The 20,840-nt window shown below is 45.0% G+C and overlaps 1 protein-coding gene across 1 annotated transcript in view; it reads left to right on the top strand.

Moving 5' to 3' along the window:
* Nucleotides 1-20,686: 20,686 nt before the first annotated feature.
* Nucleotides 20,687-20,840, top strand: part of LOC123044225 (uncharacterized) — a gene marked incomplete in the record, with an annotated part of 8,208 nt that continues 8,054 nt past the window's right edge. Inside the window, 1 exon segment of the mRNA XM_044466904.1 lies at nucleotides 20,687-20,840.

The raw sequence follows: 20,840 nt of genomic DNA, 5'->3' as shown, positions 1-20,840 counted from the left end.
CAGAATCCTCCAGTCGCTCCCACCAAGCTACAAGAGCTTTGTGATGAACTACAACATGCAGGGAATGGAAAAGACCATTCCTGAAGTGTTCTCGATGCTGAAGTTAGCAGAGGCTGAAATCAAGAAAGAACATCAAGTGTTGATGGACAATAAGACCACTAAGTTCAAGAAGGGCAAGGGTAAGAAGAACTTCAAGAAGGACGGCAAAGATGTTGCCGCGCCTGGTAAGCCAGTTACCGGGAAGAAGTCAAAGAATGGACCCAAGCCTGAGACTGAGTGCTTTTATTGCAAGGGGAAGGGTCACTGGAAGCGGAACTGCCCCAAATACTTAGCGGATAAGAAGGCCGGCAACACCAAAGGTATATTTGATATACATGTGATTGATGTGTACCTTACCAGTAATCGTAGTAACTCCTGGGTATTTGATACCGGTGCCGTTGCTCATATTTGTAACTCACAGCAGGAGCTGCGAAATAAACGGAGACTGGCAAAGGACGAGGTGACGATGCGCGTCGGGAATGGTTCCAGAGTCGATGTGATCGCCGTCGGCACGCTGCCTCTACATTTACCTACGGGATTAGTTTTGAACCTTAATAATTGTTATTTAGTGCCAAGTTTGAGCATGAACATTGTATCAGGATCTCGTTTAATACGAGATGGCTACTCATTTAAGTCTGAGAATAATGGTTGTTCGATTTATATGAGAGATATGTTTTATGGTCATGCTCCGATGGTCAATGGTTTATTCTTAATGAATCTCGAGCGTAATATTACACATGTTCATAGTGTAGATGCCAAAAGATTTAAAGTTGATAACGATAGTCCCACATACTTGTGGCACTGCCGCCTTGGTCACATTGGTGTCAAGCGCATGAAGAAGCTCCATGCCGATGGACTTTTAGAGTCTCTTGATTATGAATCGTTTGACACGTGCGAACCATGCCTCTTGGGCAAAATGACCAAGACTCCGTTTTCCGGAACAATGGAGCGAGCTACCAACTTGTTGGAAATCATACATACCGATGTGTGCGGTCCAATGAGCGTTGAGGCTCGCGGAGGATATCGTTATGTTCTCACTCTCACAGATGACTTGAGTAGATATGGGTATGTCTACTTAATGAAACACAAGTCTGAGACCTTTGAAAAGTTCAAGGAATTTCAGAATGAGGTGGAGAATCAACGTGACCGAAAGATAAAATTCTTATGATCAGATCGTGGAGGAGAATACTTAAGTCACGAATTTGGTACACACTTAAAGAAATGTGGAATCGTTTCACAGCTCACGCCGCCTGGAACACCTCAGCGAAACGGTGTGTCCGAACGTCGTAATCGCACTCTATTGGATATGGTGCGGTCTATGATGTCTCTTACCAATTTACCGCTATCATTTTGGGGATACGCTCTAGAGACAGCTACATTCACTTTAAATAGGGCACCGTCTAAATCCGTTGAGACGACACCGTATGAATTATGGTTTGGAAAGAAACCTAAGCTGTCGTTTCTAAAAGTTTGGGGATGCGAAGCTTATGTCAAGAAACTTCAGCCTGAAAAGCTCGAACCCAAGTCGGAAAAATGCGTATTCATAGGATACCCTAAGGAAACTGTAGGGTATACCTTCTACTTAAGATCCGAAGGCAAGATCTTTGTTGCCAAGAACGGATGCTTTCTGGAAAAAGAGTTTCTCTCGAAAGAAGTAAGTGGGAGAAAAGTAGAACTCGATGAAGTACTACCTCTTGAGCGGGATAGTGACGCAGCACAGGAAACCGTTCCTGTGATGCCCACACCAACTGAAGAGGAAAACCATGATAATGATCAAGGTACTTCGGATCAAGTTACTGCTGAACTTCGTAGGTCCACAAGGACACGTTCCGCACTAGAGTGGTACGGCAACCCTGTCCTGGAAATCATGTTGTTAGACAACAATGAACCTTCGAACTATGAAGAAGCAATGGCGGGCCCGGATTCCAACAAATGGCTTGAAGCCATGAAATCCGAGATAGAATCCATGTATGAAAACAAAGTATGGACTTTGACAGACTTGCCCGATGATCGGCGAGCGATAGAAAACAAATGGATCTTTAAGAAGAAGACGGACGCGGATGGTAATGTTACCATCTATAAAGCTCGACTTGTCGCTAAGGGTTATCGACAGGTTCAAGGGATTGACTACGACGAGACATTCTCTCCCGTAGCGAAGCTAAAGTCCGTCCGAATCATGTTAGCAATTGCCGCATACTATGATTATGAGATATGGCAGATGGACGTCAAAACAGCATTCCTTAATGGGCATCTTAAGGAAGAACTGTATATGATGCAGCCGGAAGGTTTTGTCGATCCTCGGAACGCTAACAAAGTATGCAAGCTCTAGCGATCCATTTATGGACTGGTGCAAGCATCTCGGAGTTGGAACATTCGCTTTGATGAGATGATCAAAGCGTTTGGGTTTATGCAGACTTATGGAGAAGCCTGCGTTTACAAGAAAGTGAGTGGGAGCTCTGTAGCATTTCTCATATTATATGTAGATGACATACTCCTGATGGGAAATAATATAGAATTTCTGGACAGCATTAAGGCCTACTTGAATAAGTGTTTTTCAATGAAGGACCTTGGAGAAGCTGCTTATATATTAGGCATCAAGATCTATAGAGATAGATCGAGACGCCTCATAGGTCTTTCACAAAGCACATACCTTGATAAGATTTTGAAGAGATTCAGAATGGATCAGTCCAAGAAGGGGTTCTTGCCCATGTTACAAGGTATGAGACTGAGCTCAGCTCAGTCACCGACCACGGCAAAAGATAAAGAAGAGATGAGTGTCATCCCCTATGCTTCAGCCATAGGATCTATTATGTATGCCATGCTGTGTACCAGACCCGATGTAAACCTTGCCGTAAGTTTGGTAGCAAGATACCAAAGTAATCCCGGCAAGGAACACTGGACAGCGGTCAAGAATATCCTGAAGTACCTGAAAAGGACAAAGGACATGTTTCTCGTTTATGGAGGAGACGAAGAGCTCGTCGTAAAGGGTTACGTCGACGCTAGCTTCGACTCAGATCTGGATGACTCTAAGTCACAAACCGGATACGTGTATATGTTGAATGGTGGAGCAGTAAGCTGGTGCAGCTGCAAGCAGAGCGTCGTGGCGGGATCTACGTTTGAAGCGGAGTACATGGCAGCCTCGGAGGCAGCACATGAAGCGATTTGGCTGAAGGAGTTCATCACCGACCTAGGAGTCATACCCAATGCGTCGGGGCCGATCAAACTCTTCTATGACAACACTGGAGCTATTGCCCTCGCAAAGGAGCCCAGGTTTCACAAGAAGACCAGGCACATCAAGCGTCGTTTCAACTCCATCCGTGAAAATGTTCAAGATGGAGACATAGAGATTTGCAAAGTGCACACGGATCTGAATGTCGCAGATCCGCTGACTAAACCTCTCTCGCGTGCAAAACATGATCAACACCAAAACTCTATGGGTGTTAGATTCATCACAATGTAACTAGATTGGTGACTCTAGTGCAAGTGGGAGACTGTTGGAAATATGCCCTAGAGGCAATAATAAAAGTATTATTATATTTCATTGTTCATGATAATTGTCTTTTATTCATGCTATAACTGTATTATCCGGAAATCGTAATACACGTGTGAATACTTAGACCACACTATGTCCCTGGTAAGCCTCTAGTTGACCAGCTCGTTGTGATCAACAGATAGTCATGGTTTCCTGACTATGGACATTGGATGTCGTTGATAACGGGATCACATCATTAGGAGAATGATGTGATGGACAAGACCCAATCCTAAGCATAGCATAAAAGATCGTGTAGTTCGTTTTGCTAGAGCTTTGCAAGTGTCAAGTATCTCTTCCTTCGACCATGAGATCGTGTAACTCCCGGATACCGTAAGAGTGCCTTGGGTGTATCAAACGTCACAACGTAACTGGGTGACTATAAAGGTGCATTACAGGTATCTCCGAAAGTAGCTGTTGGGTTGACACGGATCGAGACTGGGATTTGTCACTCCGTATGACGGAGAGGTATCTCTGGGCCCACTCGGTAATGCATCATCATAATGAGCTCAATGTGACCAAGGTGTTGGACACGGGATCATGCATTACGGTACGAGTAAAGTGACTTGCCGGTAACGAGACTGAACAAGGTATTGGGATACCGACGATCGAGTCTCGGGTAAGTAACGTACCGATTGACAAAGGGAATTGCATACAGGGTTTGATCGAATCCTCGACATAGTGGTTCATCCGATGACAACATCGAGGAGCATGTGGGAGCCATCATGGGTATCCAGATCCCGCTGATGGTTATTGACTGAGAGCGTCTCGGTCATGTCTGCATGTCTCCCGAACCCGTAGGGTCTACACACTTAAGGTTCGGTGACGCTAGGGTTATGAAGATATGGATATGCAGAAACCCGAATTTTGTTCGGAGTCCCGGATGAGATCCCGGACGTCACGAGGAGTTCCGGAATGGTCCGGAGGTAAAGAATTATATATAGGAAGTGCTATTTCGGGCATCGGGACAAGTTTCGGGGTTATCGGTATTGTACCGGGACCACCGGAAGGGTCCCGGGGGTCCACCGGATGGGGCCACCTGTCCCGGGGGGGCACATGGGCTGTAGGGGGTGCGCCTTGGCCATCATGGGCCAAGGGCACCAGCCCCTATAGGCCCATGCGCCTAGGGTTTTCCCCTAGGAGGAGTCCTAGTGGTGGAAGGCACCCCTAGGTGCCTTGGGGGTGGGAGGAAAACCTCCCCTAGGCCGCCGCCCCCCCTAGTAGATCTCATCTACTAGGGCCGGCGCCCCCCTTGGCACCCCTATATATAGTGGGGGAGAGGAGGGACTTCATACACCAGCCCCTGGCGCCTCCACCTCCCCCCGTTATGTCTCTCCCTCGTAGTCTCGGCGAAGCCCTGCTGCTGTGACGCCCTGCATCCACCACCACGCCGTCGTACTACTGGATCTTCATCAACCTCTCCTTCCCCCTTGCTGGATCAAGAAGGAGGAGACGTCTCCCGTCCCGTACGTGTGTTGAACGCGGAGGTGCCGTCCGTTCGGCGCTGGTCATCGGTGATTTGGATCACGTCGAGTACGACTACATCATCACCTTGCAAGCTTCCGCACGCGATCTACAAGTGGTATGTAGATGCAAACTCTCTCCCTAGACTCGTTGCTTAGATGAACTCATAGATGGATCTTGGTGAAACCGTAGGAAAAATTTTAATTTTCTGCAACGTTCCCCAACAGTGGCATCATGAGCTAGGTCTATGCGTAGTTCTCTTTGCACGAGTAGAACACAACTTTGTTGTGGGCGTGGATTTTGTCATCTTACTTGCCTCTACTAGTCTTTTCTTGCTCAACGGTATTGTGGGATGAAGCGGCCCGGACCAACCTTACACGTACGCTTACGTGAGACCGGTTCCACCGATTGACATGCACTAGTTGCATAAGGTGGCTGGCGGGTGTCTGTCTCTCCCACCTTAGTTGGAGCGGAATCGATGAACAGGCCCCTTATGAAGGGTAAATAGAAGTTGACAAAATCACGTTGTGGTGATTCGTAGGTAAGAAAATGTTCTTGCTAGAACCCAATTGCAGCCACGTAAAAGATGCAACAACAATTAGAGGTCGTCTAACTTGTTTTTGCAGCGATTGATCATGTGATGTGATATGGCCAGAAGTTGTGATGAATGATGAATTGTGATGTATGAGATCATGTTCTTTGTAATAGGATTCACAACTTGCATGTCGATGAGTATGACAACCGGCAGGAGCCATAGGAGTTGTCATTATTTTTTGTATGACCTGCGTGTCATTGAATAACGTCATGTAAACTACTTTACTTTATTGCTAAACGTTAGTCATAGAAGTAGAAGTAGTCGTTGGCGTGACAACTTCATGAAGACACGATGATGGAGATCATGATGATGGAGATCATGGTGTCAAGCCGGTGACAAGATGATCATGGAGCCCCGAAGATGAAGATCAATGGAGCTATATGATATTGGCCATATCATGTCACAACTATATAATTGCATGTGATGTTTATTATGTATTATGCATCTTGTTTACTTAGGACGACGGTAGTAAATAAGATGATCCCTTATAAAATTTCAAGAAGTGTTCTCCCCTAACTGTGCACCGTTGCTACAGTTCGTCGTTTCTAAGCACCACGTGATGATCGGGTGTGATGGATTCTTACGTTCACATACAACGGGTGTAAGACAGTTTTACACAGCGAAAACTCTTAGGGTTAACTTGACGAGCCTAGCATGTGCAGACATGGCCTCGGAACACGGAGACCAAAAGGTCGAACACGAGTCGTATGGAAGATACGATCAACATGAAAATGTTCACCGACGATGACTAGTCCGTCTCACGTGATGATCGGACACGGGCTAGTCGACTCGGATCGTGTAACACTTAGATGACTAAAGGGATGTCTAATCTAAGTGGGAGTTCATAATTTGATTAGAACTTTATTATCATGAACTTAGTCTAAAACCTTTGCAAATATGTCTTGTAGATCAATGGCCAACGCTAATGTCAACATGAACTTCAACGCGTTCCTAGAGAAAACCAAGCTGAAAGATGATGGCAGCAACTATACGGACTGGGTCCGGAACCTGAGGATCATCCTCATAGCTGCCAGGAAACAATATGTCCTAGAAGGACCGCTAGGTGACACTCCCGTCCCAGAGAACCAAGACATTATGAATGCTTGGCAGTCTCGCGCTGATGATTACTCCCTCGTTCAGTGCGGCATGCTTTACAGCTTAGAACCGGGGCTCCAAAAGCGTTTTGAGCATCACGGAGCATATGAGATGTTCGAAGACCTGAAACTAGTTTTCCAAGCTCATGCCCGGGTCGAGAGATATGATGTCTCCGACAAGTTCTACAGCTGTAAGATGGAGGAGAACAGTTCTGTCAGTGAGCACATCCTGAAGATGTCTGGGTTGCACAACCGTATGACCCAGCTGAACATTAACCTCCCAGATGAGGCGGTCATTGACAGAATTCTCCAGTCGCTCCCACCAAGCTACAAGAGCTTTGTGATGAACTACAACATGCAGGGAATGGAAAAGACCATTCCTGAAGTGTTCTCGATGCTGAAGTCAGCAGAGGCTGAAATCAAGAAAGAACATCAAGTGTTGATGGTCAATAAGACCACTAAGTTCAAGAAGGGCAAGGGTAAGAAGAACTTCAAGAAGGACGGCAAAGATGTTGCCGCGCCTGGTAAGCCAGTTACCGGGAAGAAGTCAAAGAATGGACCCAAGCCTGAGACTGAGTGCTTTTATTGCAAGGGGAAGGGTCACTGGAAGCGGAACTGCCCCAAATACTTAGCGGATAAGAAGGCCGGCAACACCAAAGGTATATTTGATATACATGTAATTGATGTGTACCTTACCAGTACTCGTAGTAACTCCTGGGTATTTGATACCGGTGCCGTTGCTCATATTTGTAACTCACAGCAGGAGCTGCGGAATAAACGGAGACTGGCGAAGGACGAGGTGACGATGCGCGTCGGGAATGGTTCCAGAGTCGATGTGATCGCTGTCGGCACGCTGCCTCTACATTTACCTACAGGATTAGTTTTGAACCTTAATAATTGTTATTTAGTGCCAAGTTTGAGCATGAACATTGTATCTGGATCTCGTTTAATACGAGATGGCTACTCATTTAAATCTGAGAATAATGGTTGTTCGATTTATATGAGAGATATGTTTTATGGTCATGCTCCGATGGTCAATGGTTTATTCTTAATGAATCTCGAGCGTAATATTACACATGTTCATAGTGTAGATGCCAAAAGATTTAAAGTTGATAACGATAGTCCCACATACTTGTGGCACTGCCGCCTTGGTCACATTGGTGTCAAGCGCATGAAGAAGCTCCATGCCGATGGACTTTTAGAGTCTCTTGATTATGAATCGTTTGACACGTGCGAACCATGCCTCTTGGGCAAAATGACCAAGACTCCGTTCTCCGGAACAATGGAGCGAGCTACCAACTTGTTGGAAATCATACATACCGATGTGTGCGGTCCAATGAGCGTTGAGGCTCGCGGAGGATATCGTTATGTTCTCACTCTCACAGATGACTTGAGTAGATATGGGTATGTCTACTTAATGAAACACAAGTCTGAGACCTTTGAAAAGTTCAAGGAATTTCAGAATGAGGTGGAGAATCAACGTGACCGAAAGATAAAATTCTTACGATCAGATCGTGGAGGAGAATACTTAAGTCACGAATTTGGTACACACTTAAAGAAATGTGGAATCGTTTCACAGCTCACGCCGCCTGGAACACCTCAGCGAAACGGTGTGTCCGAACGTCGTAATCGCACTCTATTGTATATGGTGCGGTCTATGATGTCTCTTACCGATTTACCGCTATCATTTTGGGGATACGCTCTAGAGACAGCTACATTCACTTTAAATAGGGCACTGTCTAAATCCGTTGAGACGACACCGTATGAATTATGGTTTGGAAAGAAACCTAAGCTGTCGTTTCTAAAAGTTTGGGGATGCGAAGCTTATGTCAAGAAACTTCAGCCTGAAAAGCTCGAACCCAAGTCGGAAAAATGCGTATTCATAGGATACCCTAAGGAAACTGTAGGGTATACCTTCTACTTAAGATCCGAAGGCAAGATCTTTGTTGCCAAGAACGGATGCTTTCTGGAAAAAGAGTTTCTCTCGAAAGAAGTAAGTGGGAGAAAAGTAGAACTCGATGAAGTACTACCTCTTGAGCGGGATAGTGACGCAGCACAGGAAACCGTTCCTGTGATGCCCACACCAACTGAAGAGGAAAACCATGATAATGATCAAGGTACTTCGGATCAAGTTACTGCTGAACTTCGTAGGTCCACAAGGACACGTTCCGCACCAGAGTGGTACGGCAACCCTGTCCTGGAAATCATGTTGTTAGACAACAATGAACCTTCGAACTATGAAGAAGCAATGGCGGGCCCGGATTCCAACAAATGGCTTGAAGCCATGAAATCCGAGATAGAATCCATGTATGAAAACAAAGTATGGACTTTGACAGACTTGCCCGATGATCGGCGAGCGATAGAAAACAAATGGATCTTTAAGAAGAAGACGGACGCGGATGGTAATGTTACCATCTATAAAGCTCGACTTGTCGCTAAGGGTTATCGACAGGTTCAAGGGACTGACTACGACGAGACATTCTCTCCCGTAGCGAAGCTAAAGTCCGTCCGAATCATGTTAGCAATTGCCGCATACTATGATTATGAGATATGGCAGATGGACGTCAAAACAGCATTCCTTAACGGGCATCTTAAGGAAGAACTGTATATGATGCAGCCGGAAGGTTTTGTCGATCCTCGGAACGCTAACAAAGTATGCAAGCTCCAGTGATCCATTTATGGACTGGTGCAAGCATCTCGGAGTTGGAACATTCGCTTTGATGAGATGATCAAAGCGTTTGGGTTTATGCAGACTTATGGAGAAGCCTGCGTTTACAAGAAAGTGAGTGGGAGCTCTGTAGCATTTCTCATATTATATGTAGATGACATACTCCTGATGGGAAATAATATAGAATTTCTGGACAGCATTAAGGCCTACTTGAATAAGTGTTTTTCAATGAAGGACCTTGGAGAAGCTGCTTATATATTAGGCATCAAGATCTATAGAGATAGATCGAGACGCCTCATAGGTCTTTCACAAAGCACATACCTTGATAAGATTTTGAAGAGATTCAGAATGGATTAGTCCAAGAAGGGGTTCTTGCCCATGTTACAAGGTATGAGACTGAGCTCAGCTCAGTCACCGACCACGGCAAAAGATAAAGAAGAGATGAGTGTCATCCCCTATGCTTCAGCCATAGGATCTATTATGTATGCCATGCTGTGTACCAGACCCGATGTAAACCTTGCCGTAAGTTTGGTAGCAAGATACCAAAGTAATCCCGGCAAAGAACACTGGACAGCGGTCAAGAATATCCTGAAGTACCTGAAAAGGACAAAGGACATGTTTCTCATTTATGGAGGAGACGAAGAGCTCGTCGTAAAGGGTTACGTCGACGCTAGCTTCGACTCAGATCTGGATGACTCTAAGTCACAAACCGGATACGTGTATATGTTGAATGGTGGAGCAGTAAGCTGGTGCAGCTACAAGCAGAGCGTCGTGGCGGGATCTACGTGTGAAGCGGAGTACATGGCAGCCTCGGAGGCAGCACATGAAGCGATTTGGGTGAAGGAGTTCATCACCGACCTAGGAGTCATACCCAATGCGTCGGGGCTGATCAAACTCTTCTGTGACAACACTGGAGCTATTGCCCTCACAAAGGAGCCCAGGTTTCACAAGAAGACCAGGCACATCAAGCGTCGTTTCAACTCCATCCATGAAAATGTTCAGGATGGAGACATAGAGATTTGCAAAGTGCACACGGATCTGAATGTCGCAGATCCGCTGACTAAACCTCTCTCGCGTGCAAAACATGATCAACACCAGAACTCTATGGGTGTTAGATTTATCACAATGTAACTAGATTGGTGACTCTAGTGCAAGTGGGAGACTGTTGGAAATATGCCCTAGAGGCAATAATAAAAGTATTATTATATTTCATTGTTCATGATAATTGTCTTTTATTCATGCTATAACTGTATTATCCGGAAATCGTAATACACGTGTGAATACTTAGACCACACTATGTCCCTGGTAAGCCTCTAGTTGACCAGCTCGTTGTGATCAACAGATAGTCATGGTTTCCTGACTATGGACATTGGATGTCATTGATAACGGGATCACATCATTAGGAGAATGATGTGATGGACAAGACCCAATCCTAAGCATAGCATAAAAGATCGTGTAGTTCGTTTTGCTAGAGCTTTGCAAGTGTCAAGTATCTCTTCCTTCGACCATGAGATCGTGTAACTCCCGGATACCGTAAGAGTGCCTTGGGTGTATCAAACGTCACAACGTAACTGGGTGACTATAAAGGTGCATTACAGGTATCTCCGAAAGTAGCTGTTGGGTTGACACGGATCGAGACTGGGATTTGTCACTCCGTATGACGGAGAGGTATCTCTGGGCCCACTCGGTAATGCATCATCATAATGAGCTCAATGTGACCAAGGTGTTGGACACGGGATCATGCATTACGGTACGAGTAAAGTGACTTGCCGGTAACGAGACTGAACAAGGTATTGGGATACCGACGATCGAGTCTCGGGTAAGTAACGTACCGATTGACAAAGGGAATTGCATACAGGGTTTGATCGAATCCTCGACATAGTGGTTCATCCGATGACAACATCGAGGAGCATGTGGGAGCCATCATGGGTATCCAGATCCCGCTGATGGTTATTGACTGAGAGCGTCTCGGTCATGTCTGCATGTCTCCCGAACCCGTAGGGTCTACACACTTAAGGTTCGGTGACGCTAGGGTTATGAAGATATGGATATGCAGAAACCCAAATGTTGTTCGGAGTCCCGGATGAGATCCCGGACGTCACGAGGAGTTCCGGAATGGTCCGGAGGTAAAGAATTATATATAGGAAGTGCTATTTCGGGCATCGGGACAAGTTTCGGGGTTATCGGTATTGTACCGGGACCACCGGAAGGGTCCCGGGGGTCCACCGGATGGGGCCACCTGTCCCGAGGGGCCACATGGGCTGTAGGGGGTGCGCCTTGGCCATCATGGGCCAAGGGCACCAGCCCCTATAGGCCCATGCGCCTAGGGTTTTCCCCTAGGAGGAGTCCTAGTGGTGGAAGCACCCCTAGGTGCCTTGGGGGGAGGAAAACCTCCCCTAGGCCGCCGCCCCCCTAGTAGATCTCATCTACTAGGGCCGGCCCCCCCCCCTTGGCACCCCTATATATAGTGGGGGAGAGGAGGGACTTCATACACCAGCCCCTGGCGCCTCCACCTCCCCCCGTTACGTCTCTCCCTCGTAGTCTCGGCGAAGCCCTGCTGCTGTGACGCCCTGCATCCACCACCACGCCGTCGTGCTGCTGGATCTTCATCAACCTCTCCTTCCCCCTTGCTGGATCAAGAAGGAGGAGACGTCTCCCGTCCCGTACGTGTGTTGAACGCGGAGGTGCCGTCCGTTCGGCGCTGGTCATCGGTGATTTGGATCACGTCGAGTACGACTACATCATCACCTTGCAAGCTTCCGCACGCGATCTACAAGTGGTATGTAGATGCAAACTCTCTCCCTAGACTCGTTGCTTAGATGAACTCATAGATGGATCTTGGTGAAACCGTAGGAAAAATTTTAATTTTCTGCAACGTTCCCCAACAGAGGCCGGCCGGCCCCTTTGGGCGCGCCAAGGAAGGAGGAATCCTCCTCCTAGTAGGAGTAGGACTCCTCCTTTCCTACTCCTACTAGGAGGGGGAAGGAAGGGGGAGAGGGGGAAGGAAAGAGGGGAGGGGGCGCCGCCCCCCCTCATAGTCCTATTCGGACCAGAGGGTGGAGGGGGTGCGCGGCCCATGCTGGCCGCCCCTCTCTCCTTTCCCCTAAGGCCCATAAGGCCCAATACTCTCCCGGGGGGTTCCGGTAATCCCCCGGCACTCCGGTTTTCTCCGAAATCACCCGGAACACTTCCGGTGTCCGAATATAGTCGTCCAATATATCAATCTTTATGTCTCGACCATTTTGAGACTCCTCGTCATGTCCGTGATCACATCCGGGACTCCGAACAAACTTCGGTACATCAAAACTTATAAACTCATAATAAAACTGTCATCATAACGTTAAGCGTGCGGACCCTACGGGTTCGAGAACTATGTAGACATGACCTAGAACCATTCTCGGTCAATAACCAATAGCGGGACCTGGATGCCCATATTGGTTCCTACATATTCTACGAAGATCTTCATCGGTCAAACCGCATAACAACATATGTTGTTCCCTTTGTCATCGGTATGTTACTTGCCCGAGATTTGATCGTCGGTATCCAATACCTAGTTCAATCTCGTTACCGGCAAGTCTCTTTACTCGTTCTGTAACACATCATCTTATAACTAACTCATTAGTTACAATGCTTGCAAGGCTTAGGTGATGAGTATTACCGAGAGGGCCCAGAGATACCTCTCCGCCAATCGGAGTGACAAAACCTAATCTCGAATTATGCCAACTCAACATGTACCTTCGGAAACACCTGTAGAGCACCTTTATAATCACCCAGTTACGTTGTAACGTTTGGTAGCACACAAAGTGTTCTTCCGGTAAACGGGAGTTGCACAATCTCATAGCTGCAGGAACTTTGTATAAGTCATGAAGAAAGCAATAGCAATATACTAAACGATCAAGTGCTAGGCTAACGGAATGGGTCATGTCAATCACATCATTATCCTAATGATGTGATCCCATTAATCAAATGACAACACATGTCTATGGTTAGGAAACATAACCATCTTTGATTAATGAGCTAGTCAAGTAGAGGCATACTAGTGACTTTATGTTTGTCTATGTATTCACACATGTATCATGTTTCCGGTTAATACAATTCTAGCATGAATAATAAACATTTATCATGATATGAGGAAATAAATAATAACTTTATTATTTCCTCTAGGGCATATTTCCTTCAGTCTCCCACTTGCACTAGAGTCAATAATCTAGTTCACATCGCTATGTGATTTAACACCAATATTCACATCTGCATGTGATTAATACCCATAGTTCACATCATCATGTGATCAACACCCAAAGGGTTAACTAGAGTCAATAATCTAGTTCACATCGCTATGTGATTAACACCCAAAAGAGTACTAAGGTATGATCATGTTTTGCTCGTGAGAGAAGCTTAGTCAAGGGGTCTGTCATATTCAGGGCCGTATGTATTTCGCAAATATTATATGTCCACAATGCTCTGCACGGAGCTACTCTAGCTAATTGCTCCCACTTTTAATATGTATCCAGATTGAGACTTAGAGTCATCTGGATTGGTGTAAAAGCTTGCATTGTTGTAACTTTTACGACGGACTCTTTTATCACCTCCATAATCGAGAAACATCTCCTTAGTCCTCACTAAGGATATTCTTGACCCATGTCCAGTGATCTACTTATTAGATCAAAATTGTATTCCTTTGCCAAACACAGAGCAAGGTATACAATAGGTCTGGTTCACAGCATAGCATACTTTATAGAACCTATGACTGAGGCATAGGGAATGACTTTTCATTCTCTTTCTATTTTCTGCAATGGTCGGGTCTTGAGTCTTACTCAACTTCACACCTTGTAACACAGGCAAGAACTCCTTCTTTGACTGTTCCATTTTGAACTATTTCAAAAATTTATCAAGGTATGTACTCATTGAAAAATCTTATCAAGCGTCTTGATCTATCTATATAGATCTTGATGCTCAATGTGTAAGCAGCTTCACCGAGGTCTTGCTTTGAAAAACTCTTATTCAAGTATCCTTTCATGCTATCCAGAATTTCCATATCATTTCCAATTAACAATATGGCATCCACATATAATATTAGAAATGCTACAGAGCTCCCACTCACTTTCTTGTAAATACAGGCTTCTTCAAAAGTCTGTATAAAACCATATGCTTTGATCAACTCATCAAAGCGTATATTCCAACTCCGAGATGCTTGCACCAGTCCATTGATGGATTGCTGGAGCTTGCACACTTTGTTAGCATCTTTAGGATTGACAAAAACTTTCTGGTTGCATCATATACAACTCTTCTTTAATAAATCCATTAAGAAATGCAGTTTTGACATCCATTTGCCAAATTTCATAAAATGTGGCAATTGCTAACATGATTCAGACAGACTTAAGCTTCGATACGAGTGAGAAAATCTCATCGTATTCAACACCTTGAACTTGTTGAAAACATTTCGCAACAAGTCGAGCTTAGTAGATAGTAACATTACTATCAATGTTCGTCTTCCTCTTGAAGATCCATTTATTTAACATGGCTTGCTGATCATCGAGCAAGTCAATCAAAGTCCATACTTTGTTCTCATACATGGATCATATCTCAGATTTTATGGCCTCAAGCCATTTCGTGGAATCTGGGCTCATCATTGCTTCCTCATAGTTCGTAGGTTCATCATGGTCTAGTAACATGACTTCCAGAACAAGATTACCGTACCACTCTGGTGCGGATCTTACTCTGGAAGACCTACGAGGTTCTGTAGTAACTTAATCTGAAGTTTCATGATCATCATCATTAACTTCCTTACTAATTGGTGTAGTGTCACAAGAACAGATTTCTGTGATGAACTACTTTCCAATAAGGGAGCAGGTACAGTTACCTCATCAAGTTCTACTTTCCTCCCACTCACTTCTTTCGAGAGAAACTCCTTCTCTAGAAAGGATCCATTCTTAGCAATGAATAACTTGCCTTCCGATCTGTGATAGAAGGTGTACCCAATAGTTAACTTTGGGTATTCTATGAAGACGCACTTCTCCGATTTGGGTTTGAGCTTATCAGGTTGAAACTTTTTCATATAAGCATCGCAACTCCAAACTTTAAGAAACGACAGCTTAGGTTTACTGCTAAACCATAGTTCATACGGTGCCGTCTCAACAGATTTAGATGGTGCCCTTTTAAACGTGAATGCAGTTGTCTCTAATGCACAACCCCAAAACGATAGTGGTAAAACCGATAAGAGACATCATAGATCGCACCATATCCAATAAAGTGCGGTTACGACGTTAGGACACACCATAACGTTGTGGTGTTCCAGGTGGCATGAGCTGTGAAACTATTCCACATTGTTTTAACTGAAGACCAAACTCGTAACTCAAATATTCGTCTCCGCGATCAGATCGTAGAAACTTTATTTTCTTGTTACGACGATTTTTCCACTTCACTCTGAAATTCTTTGAACCTTTCAATTATTTCAGACTTATGTTTCATCAAGTAGATATACCCATATCTGCTCAAATCATTTTGTGAAGGTCAGAAAATAACGATACTTGCCACGAGCATCAACACTCATTGGATCGCATACATCGGTATGTATTATTTCCAATAAGTCAGTAGCTTGTTCCATTGTTCCGGAGAACGGAGTTTTTAGTCATCTTGCCCAAAAGGCACGGTTCGCAAGCATCAAATGATTCATAACCAAGTGATTCCGAAAATCCATCTTTATGGAGTTTCTTCATGCGCTTTACACCGATATGACCCAAACGGCAGCGCCACAAATAAGTTGCACTATCATTATCAACTTTGCATCTTTTGGCATCAATATTATGAATATGTGTATCACTACGACCGAGATCCAACAAACTATTTTCATTGGGTGTATGACCATCAAAGGTTTTATTCATTTAAACAGAACAACAATTATTCTCTGATTTTAAATAAATAATCGTATTGCAATAAACATGATCAAATCATATTCATGCTCAATGCAAACACCAAATAAAATTTATTTAGGTTCAACACTAATCCCGAAAGTATAGGGAGTGTGCGATGATGATCATATCAATCTTGAAACTACTTTCAACACACATCGTCACTTCACCCTTAACTAGTTTCTGTTTATTCTGCAACTCCCGTTTCGAGTTACTACTCTTAGCAACTGAAATAGTACCAAATACCGAGGGGTTGCTATAAACACTAGTAAAGTACACATCAATAACATGTATATCAAATATACTTATGTTCACTTTGCCATCATTCTTATCCGCCAATCACTTGGGGTAGTTCCGCTTCCAGTGACAAATCCCTTTGCAGTAGAAGCACTTAGTCTCAGGCTTAGGACCAGACTTGGGCTTCTTCACTTGAGCAACAACTCGCTTGCCGTTCTTCTTGAAGTTCCCCTTCTTCCCTTTGCCCTTTTCTTGAAACTAGTGGTCTTGTCTACCATCAACACTTGATGTTTTTTTTTATTTCTACCTTCATTGATTTTAGCATCACGAAGAGCTTGGGAATCGTTTCCGTTATCCCTTGCATATTATAGTTCATCACGAAGTTCTACTAACTTGGTGATGGTGACTAGAGAATTCTGTCAATCACTATTTTATCTGGAAGATTAACTCCCACTTGATTCAAGCGATTGTAGTACCCAGACAATCTGAGCACATGCTCACTAGTTGAGCGATTCTCCTCCATCTCTTAGCTATAGAACTTGTTGGAGATTTTATATCTCTCAACTCGGGTATTTGCTTGAAATATTAACTTCAACTCCTGGAACATCTCATATGGTCCATGACGTTCAAAAACGTCTTTGAAGTCCCGATTCTAAGCCATTAAGCATGGTGCACTAAACTATCAAGTAGTCATCATATTGAGCTAGCCAAACGTTCATAACGTCTGCATCTGCTCCTGCAATAGGTTTGTCACCTAGCGGTGCATCAAGGACATAATTCTTCTGCGCAACAATGAGGATAAACCTCAGATCATGGATCCAATCCGCATCATTGCTACTAACATTTTTCAACACAATTTTCTCTAGGAACATATCAAAATAAACATATGAAAGCAACAACGCAAGCTATTGATCTACAACATAATTTGCAAAATACTACCAGGACTAAGTTCATGATAATTTAAGTTCAGTTAATCATATTACTTAAGAACTCCCACTTAGAAAGACATCTCTCTAGTCATCTAAGTGATCACGTGATCCAAATCAACTAAACCATAACAGATCATCACGTGAGATGGAGTAGTTTTCAATGGTGAACATCACTATGTTGATCATATCTACTATATGATTCACGCTCGACCTTTCGGTCTCCGTGCTCCGAGGCCATATCTGCATATGCTAGGCTCGTCAAGTTTAACCTGAGTATTCTGCGTGTGCAAAACTGGCTTGCACCCGTTGTAGATGGACGTAGAGCTTATCACACCCGATCATCACGTGGTGTCTGAGCATGACGAACTTTGGCAACGGTGCATACTCAGGGAGAACACTTCTTGATAATTTTAGTGAGAGATCATCTTAAAATGCTACCGTCAATCAAAGCAAGATAAGATGCATAAAGGATAAACATCACATGCAATCAATATAAGCGATATGATATGGCCATCATCATCTTGTGCTTGTGATCTCCATCTCCGAAGCACCGTCGTGATCACCATCGTCACCGGCGCGACACCTTGATCTCCATCGTAGCATCATTGTCGTTACGCCATCTATTGCTTCTACGACTATCGCTACCGCTTAGTGATAAAGTAAAGCAATTACAGGGCGTTTGCATTTCATACAATAAAGCGACAACCATATGGCTCCTGCCAGTTGCCGATAACTTCAGTTACAAAACATGATCATCTCATACAATAAAAAATAGCATCACGTCTTGACCATATCACATCACAACATGCCCTGCAAAAATAAGTTAGACGTCCTCTACTTTGTTGTTGCAAATTTTACGTGGCTGCTACGGGCTTAGCAAGAACCGTTCTTACCTACGCATCAAAAACCACAACGATAGTTTGTCAAGTTGGTGCTGTTTTAACCTTCGCAAGGACCGGGCGTAGCCATACTCGATTCAGCTAAAGTGAGAGAGACAGACATCCACCAGCCACCTTTAAGCACGAGTGCTCGTAACGGTGAAACCAGTCTCGCGTAAGCGTACGCGTAATGTCAGTCCGGGCCGCTTCATCTCACAATACCGCCGAACCAAAGTATGACATGCTGGTAAGCAGTATGACTTGTATCGCCCACAACTCAGTTGTGTTCTACTCGTGCATATAACATCAACGCATAAAACCTGGCTCTGATACCACTGTTGGGGAACGTAGTAATTTCAAAAAAAATCATACGCACACGCAAGATCATGGTGATGGCATAGCAACGAGAGGGGAGAGTGTTGTCCACGTACCCTCGTAGACCGTAAGCGGAAGCGTTATGACAACGCGGTTGATGTAGTCGTACGTCTTCACGATCCGACCGATCCAAGCACCGAACGTACGGCACCTCCGAGTTCAGCACACGTTCAGCTCGATGACGATCCCCGGGCTCCGATCCAGCAAAGCTTCGGGGATGAGTTCCGTCAGCACGACGGCGTGGTGACGATGATGATGTTCTACCGGCGCAGGGCTTCGCCTAAACTCCGCGACGATATGACCGAGGTGGAATATGGTGGAGGGGGGCACCGCACACGGCTAAGGAACGATCCGTAGATCAACTTGTGTGTCTATGGGGTGCCCCCTGCCCCCGTATATAAAGGAGGGAGGGGGAGGCTGGCCGGCCCCTTTGGGCGCGCCAAGGGAGGAGGAATCCTCCTCCTAGTAGGAGTAGGACTGCTCCTTTCCTACTCCTACTAGGAGGGGGAAGGAAGGGGGAGAGGGGGAAGGAAAGAGGGGGGGGGGGCGCCGCCCCCTCCTAGTCCTATTCGGACCAGAGGGTGGAGGGGGCGCGCAGCCCATGCTGGCCGCCCCTCTCTCCTTTCCCCTAAGGCCCATAAGGCCCAATACTCTCCCGGGGGGTTCCGGTAACCCTCCCGGCACTCCGGTTTTCTTCGAAATCACCCGGAACACTTCCGGTGTCCGAATATAGTCGTCCAATATATCAATCTTTATGTCTCGACCATTTCGAGACTCCTCGTCATGTCCGTGATCACATCCGGGACTCCGAACAAACTTCGGTACATCAAAACTTATAAACTCATAATAAAACTGTCATCATAACGTTAAGCGTGCGGACCCTACGGGTTCGAGAACTATGTAGACATGACCTAGAACCATTCTCGGTCAATAACCAATAGCGGGACCTGGATGCCCATATTGGTTCCTACATATTCTACGAAGATCTTTATCGGTCAAACCGCATAACAACATACGTTATTTCCTTTGTCATCGGTATGTTACTTGCCCGAGATTTGATCGTCGGTATCCAATATCTAGTTCAATCTCGTTACCGGCAAGTCTCTTTACTCGTTCTGTAACACATCATCTTATAACTAACTCATTAGTTACAATGCTTGCAAGGCTTAGGTGATGAGTATTACCGAGAGGGCCCAGAGATACCTCTCCGCCAATCGGAGTGACAAAACCTAATCTCGAATTATGCCAACTCAACATGTACCTTCGGAAACACCTGTAGAGCACCTTTATAATCACCCAGTTACGTTGTGACGTTTGGTAGCACATAAAGTGTTCTTCCGGTAAACGGGAGTTGCACAATCTCATAGTTGCAGGAACTTTGTATAAGTCATGAAGAAAGCAATAGCAATATACTAAATGATCAAATGCTAGGCTAACGGAATGGGTCATGTCAATCACATCATTATCCTAATGATGTGATCCCATTAATCAAATGACAACACATGTCTATGGTTAGGAAACATAATCATCTTTGATTAATGAGCTAGTCAAGTAGAGGCATACTAGTGACTTTATGTTTGTCTATGTATTCACACATGTATCATGTTTCCGGTTAATACAATTCTAGCATGAATAATAAACATTTATCATGATATGAGGAAATAAATAATAACTTTATTATTGCCTCTAGGGCATATTTCCTTCACTAACAATCCCAATCGGGTTTTATTATATAGGAAAGAAAACCAACCAGCTCACCCTTGTTTTTTTTTTTGAGGGTAGCTCACCTTTTTTTTTACCTTGTTTTTGAAAAGCAGAAGAAAACCAGGTCACGTGAGTCCGTTCGGAAGAAAACCGTCCGCGAGACAACGAGCAACGACGAATCAAACCAAGCGGGGGACCCACGCCGCCGGCTCCTTCCTTATTCTCACCGCCTTCGGCAGCCGGCCCGATCGCCTCCCAGCTCATCATTTCCCTCTCCGGGCAACTTAATCAATCTCCCTTTCCCCCGACGCTCCCCAATAAAAACTCGCTCGCCTCGCCCTCGCCCTCGCCGCCGCACCGCCCATCGCCTCCCGCACACACCCCCCACATCAGCAGATCAAACGACCTTCTCCCCCCTCC

Source organism: Triticum aestivum, chromosome 2B (genome assembly GCF_018294505.1).
Source record: "Triticum aestivum cultivar Chinese Spring chromosome 2B, IWGSC CS RefSeq v2.1, whole genome shotgun sequence".
Lineage (NCBI taxonomy): Eukaryota > Viridiplantae > Streptophyta > Magnoliopsida > Poales > Poaceae > Triticum > Triticum aestivum.
Note: the sequence above shows the minus strand (reverse complement) of the source record. Positions and strands in the feature narration are given on the sequence as shown.